Genomic DNA, 8459 nt, shown 5'->3' with positions numbered 1-8459 from the left:
CCTGGTTTGAGCCTTATGTGCGGCCCAATGATCTAGAGGAGGGCCTCATATGGATTTATCATTCCTAATGCAATTAGGAATGGTTTTAGTCTTCTAGAATGTTCTTTTCATTCCTAATTCAATTAGCATTGATAAATTGACTTTTGTTGACTTTTTAGAGTTTTAATCAGAATAAAAGAATGTTTTTAAGGAAAATACGATTTTATCCTCCTGTACGGTTAATTTCTATCTGATTTTAGAAAACGCGTCAGAATTTTAATTAGCGCCAAACGCCAGTCATTAGCGCCTGGCGCTAGCGTTAGCGCCTGGCGCTAATGTCAGCGTCTGGCGCTAACCTCGTTTTTGCGCGTCAGAACTCTGTTTTGATTTTCTAGCTTTTTGGCTGATTTTCTCTATAAATAGTCTTCTAAAAACTCCGTTTTCATTCATCAATTCTCATCTAGAACTTCCAATCTACAATCATCAGCTTCTCTCTCTCTTTTCTAAACCTACCCCCTTTCTTACAAAATTCCGCATTCACAAGACCTAAATACACCTAGCATTATTCGAAGTTTCCTTTGCCCTAGACGTGAAAGGTTTTAATTTCTGAGGGTTTGGTCCCAAATCTCTCTTTCAATTATTTAATTTAATTGTTTTTTATTATTTTCCTTGAAGTTACTAATGTGCGTATTTTGTTATTAGAAAGAGGTACGAGGCATCCAAGCAAGTGCTTTAATGGTTTTTATTGATATTATTATGTAGAAATCATGCTTAGGTTGTTATTATGATTCCTAATTTTATGTTAGGGCGTTTTGATCTTCCTAGTATCATGTCTAGGCACTAGTAGAAAAATACAAAAAGGCACCGCTCAATGGCCACCGGTTTTCGAAAACCGGTGGCTTAAAAAATGGGCGGGATTATATATATTTAAATTGCCACCGGTTCAAACCAAACCGGTGGCATAAATGGTAAAGGCCACCGGTTTTGAACCGATGGCTTTGTTAAAAAAAAAAGGCGCCTCATCTCTATTAGACTATTATATTAGCTTAGTTATTCTTCTCTCTTCTTGTACTCTCTCCTTTGTTTTCTCTCTCTTCTCGATTTCTCCGTCTCCTCTCTCTTCTCTCTGCTCAAACCCTCCTTTCTCTCTCTTCACTTGCCTCCTCTTGCTCCATCTACCGCTGCCCCATCTACCGCCGCTCTACTCTTTCTTTCTTTCACTCCTCTCTTGGCAGCACTAATGGGGAATTCAGGATTTGAGGATGATGACGGCGGTGGTGAATGTTGTCGCCACCATCATAATTGACGGTCTATTTATTTACTGGTGCCAGATCTTTGCAGATGTGGTGGAATTCTTCACGAAGGTATGTGCTCTTCGATTTGAGATCTAGGGTTTCTGATTTTTATTTACTTTTTTTTTTCCACTTTTTTGTCTGAAATTTGTTATTACTGTTCAATTTTAAGCTATAATGCTCTTCAATTTTGTGATTGTGGTGTAATATTTGGATTAGCTTATAAATATTGTTATAGCATATTAGTCAGATTTGATGATTTCTTGATTAATTTGCTAGTTTCGTGATTATTTTGTCGGTTTATAGAGTTCTATTGGTTATATGCCGATATGCTTCCGCTGTTTGCTTGCATTGTGTATATTTTGCAATTGATGTGTTTTGCAATTACTTCGATAGAATATAACCCGAGTTATTCTGATATAATGCTGCTATTTGATTAATTTGTGATTAATTTGCTAGCTAATGCTAATAGTATAGTAATTGTGATGCTGCTGCTGGTGCTGCATGTCATTGCGTTATTCGCGTAGTGTGAAATTCAACCTTTCATTACTAATATTAAAGATTTTATGTGTTTTTTGCAGGCTATTACTTCAACTGGAACAAAGAAAGGTGAACTGTTTTTTGGTGATGTGAGTACTCAGGTGAAAAACAACAATTTCACAACTGATATCAAAGTGGACACCGGCTCTAATGTGAGTCACAATATTGCTGGAATTTGTTGGATATGATGTTTTGATTCTTGAATTATTCTAAGCTGTGATCTATCTTTTTTTGACTTGAGATTATATTAATTTGGTTTTTTTATATCCTGGAGTATAGTTATTGTTGTTAATTGTACTGTTTTATATCCTGCTTATTGTTCGGAGGCCTCAAGTCTTCAAGGGCTAATGGCATATTGGTGTCCCAATTGCTATGTTTAATCTACATCTTCATGCTTATCCTATAGTGTAATGCTTATTGCATAAGGCAATTTTGGTGCAAAATTTTGTGCACCTGGTGGTCCTCGAATTATAGCATATGATGATCAGTGCATACCTTTTCTTAGTATGTTGATACCTTGTGACTTACGTTTGAATGATTTGAATTATTATTTTCCTGCCATGACATAATTGCCCCTCCTTGCATTGCACCCACAAAAAAACCCTTTCCCCTGTCATCTTCTTTCTTTTAAATCAATGATCCTGAATTTCTGAACTTACAAAACTGGTTTCTTTAGGCTGGTTTCTGACCACTGTGGAAAGACTCAGATTTCTTTTTTGTTTTGTTTTATTTTGTTTTTGGTGAGAGTAAGGCCAGTGAAGTGTAGAAACATTTTACGGTTCAATCCATAATACAATTTTTTTTCTTCAGAGGGGTGAGGGGTGGAAGGCTAAGCAAAGCTCTCTGAGAGAGGGGGAGGGGGAAGGGTAAGGGTAAAGGTCAGGGAGTCCTCACCCTCAAAGAATCCTTAGTGGTTTTGATTTACAATCATGATACAGAATCTTCCTTTAGGCGGCTAAACCTTGTTTGATATGCTGAGGCTCAGATTAGTTATAAGGAATTGTATAATGTATGTAAACTGAAGAATTTTGTGATAAGGACTGTAATGATAAGAAAACCGATGCATGTGTACTTCATATTCTTTATATCTTGGATCTTTCTTTCCTTGCCTTCTACGGAGTAATTATGGAGTACTGGAACCATCATTTACTCGTAGAAATTTAAGCTACTATGATTAGTTATTAGTTACCCTCTGCCTTAAATAATTATTCCTAATTTTTTTACTACTGGTTCATTGTTACTCGTATGTAATTCTTACATACCCTAATGGCACATGACCGAAAGACCCCATTCTTTATACTTTGATTATTATCACACTCCCTTGAGTAGGTTAAAAGAGAGGAATTACTTAAATTAACATTAAACGAGTGACACCTAAAACACCCTTAAAAAAATTGTAAGTTGTATCAGATATTGGGACACTGACCCTTATTATATGGGGTACATTGAGTAATATAATAGCATGAAGTAATGCTTCTGTTGGCTAATAATTTTTCATCTCGATTTTTTTTTTTTTTTAATAATAAGTAGTTGACAGACACATGGAAGTAGATGCAAGCTTGGTGGTTTATGTCGGAGTAATTATTCATGCTACTTGTCTTAATTTCTTAATATTGCTAGCATTTTGGTAGTTTTATGAGATACAATGGATATACTTAACACCTTTGCTTGTATTTGAAGTGTGGCTTGATACAGAGAGCTTTGCAACAGTGCCTCCTAAGTGCTGCCTCACAAGGCAGCTGCTGCCTCGCAAGGTGGCTGCTGCAGCTTCTGCCGCCTCACAAGGCGGTTGCTGCAACTGCTGCTGCTACATGCTTCTATGCTGATGCTGCCTCGCATCACAAGGCTGCTGATGCATGCTTCTATGCTCCTGATGCTGCTGCTATGCTCTACGCCACTGCTGTTCTACTCTCGCTGCTGCTAATCTGCTCTATGCTAATCTGCTGACAGAGGCGGGCTTGCCAAGACTACTTCCACATTTCCTCCCTTTTAAAAACATGTTCGTGTTCATGGTGTTGTTCATTTATTCGTTAATCCATTGATAATTTCAATAGGATACATTGTCTTGTTTTTTTAGATGTTAACTTATTTTGTCAGCTCTGATTTAAGATCGTTTGTTAATTTTTTTTATTTTTTATCTTTTTTTTTCAGATTGCAGATAGTTATGTGAAGGCTTGAACATGTCTTTCTAATCATATATCTCTGTTGTCTGTTATGAATGAAGCTGAGCGCTACGAATGTCTTCATTATTGCAATTCTTTGCTGCTGCTTCTGTGTTGCTGTGCTGCTACTGTGCAGCCTCTTTGTATCTAATCTTTATTTTATTTTATTTTTTTGGACAAAAATTGTAATATTACATCATTTTTTTTATAAAAATATGTAAGTTTATGTATATATTAGTGTTTATATAACATTTTAAGTGAAAAAAATGCAAAAAAAAAAAAAAAAAAAAAAATTTGCCATTATTAGCACCGGTTTTGAACAGGAACCGGTGCCAATAACCCTGACCAAAAAAAGCGCCAAGTATGATTAAAAGTATGATGCCTTTTATGTTCTTCCTAATATTTATTCATGTTAGGGTTAAAGCTTTGATTTTTATTGCTTAATGACATGCTAGGGTTTGTTATTAATCTTGTTAGTATCATGCCTAGGATCTTGCTATTTTTTATTATGCTTTAACATAAATATTATGATTTTATGATTGTTATTATTATTATTTTGCTTGATGATATTTATTTTTATTACTTGACCACGCCTTTTATGCATGTTTAAAGGGAATTTGTACTTGTAATCACGCTTAATGAGATAATTAATAATCTTGTTAGGGTTAATTTGATTATAATTCAAGTGATCGCCAATAATAGTTTTATTTGTGCATTAATATTCAACCAACATAGATAAACAGGTTTAGGGTAAACCTAATGATTGCATGTTAGTCAGAAAGCGCACATGAATACGATCAGAATAAAGTAGAGGCCTATTATTAGGGCAGGTTCAATCTCTTTTAGGTTGGATTTGTACCTTCATCCCCGAACTACCAGTCATGGTTCAAGACCTATTGGAGTTGACGATCTCTTGGATCGTTAAGGGGTGTAACCTTCACCTCGTGAACGGTTTACAAGTTCCTAAAACTTGTTGGCGACTCTTTTGCTCTATCTTCTTTCCCTTTAGACGCCACCATACTTTAGTGTATGATCACAGTGGGGTTCAAGCTAGGGATAACGCTTGAAATATTCCCTACACTAGGGTTTGTTATTAATCTTGTTAGTATCATGGCTAGGATCTTGCTATTATTATGCTTTAACATGATTATTTTTATGATTATTATTATTATGATTGTTTTTATGTTGCTTGATATATTTATTGTTATTGTTTGATCACGCCTTTTATGCATGTTTAAAGGGAATTGGTACTTGTAATCACGCTTAATAAGATAATTAATAATCTTGTTTAGGGTTAATATGATTATAATTCAAGTGATCGCCAATAATAGCTTTGTTTGTGCATTAATATTCAACCAACATAGATTAAACAGGCTTAGGTTAATCCTATTGATTGCATGTTAGTCAGAAAGCGCACATGAATACGATCAGAATAAAGTAGAGGCCTGTTATTAGGGCAGGTTCAATCTCTTTTAGGTTGGATTTGTACCTTCATCCCCGAACTACCAGCCATGGTTCCAGGCCTATTGGAGTTGACGATCTCCTGGATCGTTAAGGGGTGTAACCTTCACCCTGTGAACAGTTTACAAGTTCCTAAAACTTGTTGGCGACTCTTTTGCTCTATCTTATTTACCTTTGGACGCCACCGTACTTTAGTGTATGATCACAGTGGGGTTCAAGTTAGGGATAATGCTTGAAATATTCCCTACATTGAGGAAGCTAAATTTTCTATCACATACATACTAGGCCTGATATTGCTTACTCAGTCCAAACACTAAGTCAATTTCTTCAAGAACCTAGGCTATCACATGTTCAAGCTTCACAACATGTTCTAAGGTATATTGCACATACTCTGGGGCAAGGTACTCTACTAAGGGCTTCAGACAAACTTACTTTGCAGGCTTTTCTGACTCTGATTACGCATCTTGTCCAACCACAAGAAGATCTGTGACATGTTATATTCTTCTACTGGAAAATTCCCCTGTATCCTGGAAGTCTAAGAAACAATCTATTGTTTCAAAGAGCTCAAGTAAAGCTGAATATAGAGCTATGGCAGCAGCTGCATCAGAAACAACTTGACTTGTTAGATTTCTTAGTGATTTAGGTGTTACAAACTTGCAGCTTGTTACACTCAATTGTGACGTACAATCAAAGTGTTATACACATTGGGAGGAATTCTGTATTTCATGAGCGCACAAATCACATTGAATTGGACTGTCACTTCACAAGGGAAAAGGTCATAGAAGGGTTAATCAAGCTAATGTATCTTCCCAGTGCTGAGCAACTTGTAGACATCATGACTAAGGCTTTGTTTGTAGCACAACATTCTAAGCTTTCTTCCAAGTTGCTCATGTCTAGAGAATCCATCCATTTCAGCTTGTGGGGGGATGTTTATGATATATATTGATGACGACTACTACGGGTCATGCTTGTAGTCCTCTATGCCACGTAGGCAAAAGTTGTTAAAACAGATTCTTGTTGACTTGGCAATTGTGTTAGAGTTTGTTATGCTTACAGCATTGTAATAGAGCTAGTATAAATACTCTACTTGTAGCATTCCTTCATTTTATTCACAATTAATGAAATACTCTCCTCTCTTTTCCTCTCTAATTCTTCTTCTCTTTCGTTCTCATTGTTCTTTATTGAAATCAATTAGCAGATTTCAATACTAATAAAATTTGATATAAGGAGTACTACGTAGTTGTAAGTGCCAGAGCTAGATACTTCAGAATGCATGACTGAAGCTGATAAGCAAATTACTTTTTGTGATAACAAGCATGATTTTAGGGTCATATTTAAATATAACGGGAAGGGAAATGCAATCATGCTTGTTACTCAATAGTCACTATTATGAATTTTAATCAATTGAGTAATCAAAATCAAAATTGTATAGGGGATATGGAAAATGGGCCGACTGGACGTAATAGGCCGATAACTTAACTTGATACAGACCCGTAGTAATTACAGGAGGAAGATTGCAAACATGGAGTTAGAAGAAAGGAGTGCCCGAATGTTTCGCGGGAGTAGCGTCCCCATCCTTGTGCTGTAAGCCTACGGCCCCCCCAAGCATTCCTTTCCCTAAATGAGCAGGTGAACTTCTGCTTACGGATCATATCGGCACTTAGGCAAAAAGCATACATATCAGCCCGACAACGATCGGCACGTGGCAGCAGTATATTGACACTTGGCGCATGATGGGTTGCATGCCATGCAGCCACCTGTCATCTAGTAGGGTTATAAATAATCAAAGTTTTACCCATAACAAGGTAGCATTAATTACTCTCTCTCTCTCTCTCTCTCTCTCTCTTTCACTTTCTCTCTCTTCTTATCTTTTTGAAACACTTTCTCTCTCTTCTTATCTTTTTGAAATACTTTCTGACTTTGTCATCGAAGTGGTTATCCCGGGATTCACCCCGGGGTTGACTACTATGTATTCCTTGTGTAGGTTCTCATCTGGATGATAAGAGCTCAACAGGTTTCAGGCTCGGGCGTTGGATCTTGAAAGCGGGTTGTCGGATCCTAGCAGGAACAAAAATTGAATTTTTTAAACAATTGTGATTATGTATTACTCAATAATCACAATTGTGAATTTTAAAGTAGGGGACAATTTTGACGGACTCGCAATTAATGGGTCGGACACTTACACAAATAAGCATGTAAATTTGGGAGTGTGTATGAGAAAACCCTTTCAATGTCTAAATTAGCTCGGGGATGATATGCCCAGGACATTATTGTTGGTTTAATTTAACAAGAGATCAAGTGCAATAAGCTAATAAGTAATAAATGCTATGGAGTGGGTAGATGGGAGTTTTTTTTTTAAAAAATAAAAAAGGTATAAAGTTAGGAAAGTCTTCTATCAAGATTAACCCCTAAAAAAGTTTACTACTGTATATATAATGAAAATTGGGAAAATGAAAAAAGATTTGCACCAGCCGGGAATCGAACCCGGGTCTATACCGTGGCAGGGTACTATTCTACCACTAGACCACTGGTGCTACTTTTGATTACATACAAAACCAGAAATGTATTACTCCGTAATATCTTTTATTGTACTCCGTAGTATTTAAGTTTACATCTTTATAATATATACACCATACTTTGTACTAAAATGAAATTTATAGTTTCTAACATTTTTCTTTTGAATCAATCATAAACTCATGGGGAAGGAATGTAAGAAGATGTAAAGTTTTATTCATACCTTAGATATTTTACTCAAATCCCCTAGTTCACATAGTCTCTAGTACGGACTAATAAAAAAAATACTAAGCCTACTATTTAGAAATTTCGAATTAATTCAAAATCAACAAACCCAAATTCAAATTTGATCAATCTAGATTGTAGTTAAATTGAATTGGATTTAAACTCACTAAAAAAAAAACCTGAATTTGTTTACTTTTAAACTAATCAAGACGTCTTTCGAAGAAAAAAAAAAAAAAAACTAATCAAGATATTTAAACAAAGTTCTTTTCCTCCAAAGTCAAGCTAA

General features: G+C 35.8%; 1 non-coding gene across 1 annotated transcript; it reads right to left on the bottom strand.

The window, feature by feature from the left end:
- Window positions 1-7897: 7897 nt before the first annotated feature.
- On the bottom strand, window positions 7898-7968 carry TRNAG-GCC (transfer RNA glycine (anticodon GCC)). Its single transcript has one exon. It is a non-coding gene; the product is annotated as a tRNA-Gly (tRNA).
- Between the last annotated feature and the right edge of the window lie 491 nt (window positions 7969-8459).

This window comes from Chenopodium album, chromosome 1 (assembly GCF_948465745.1).
Source record: "Chenopodium album chromosome 1, dcCheAlbu1.1, whole genome shotgun sequence".
NCBI classification, from domain to species: Eukaryota; Viridiplantae; Streptophyta; class Magnoliopsida; order Caryophyllales; family Amaranthaceae; genus Chenopodium; species Chenopodium album.
Note: the sequence above shows the minus strand (reverse complement) of the source record. Positions and strands in the feature narration are given on the sequence as shown.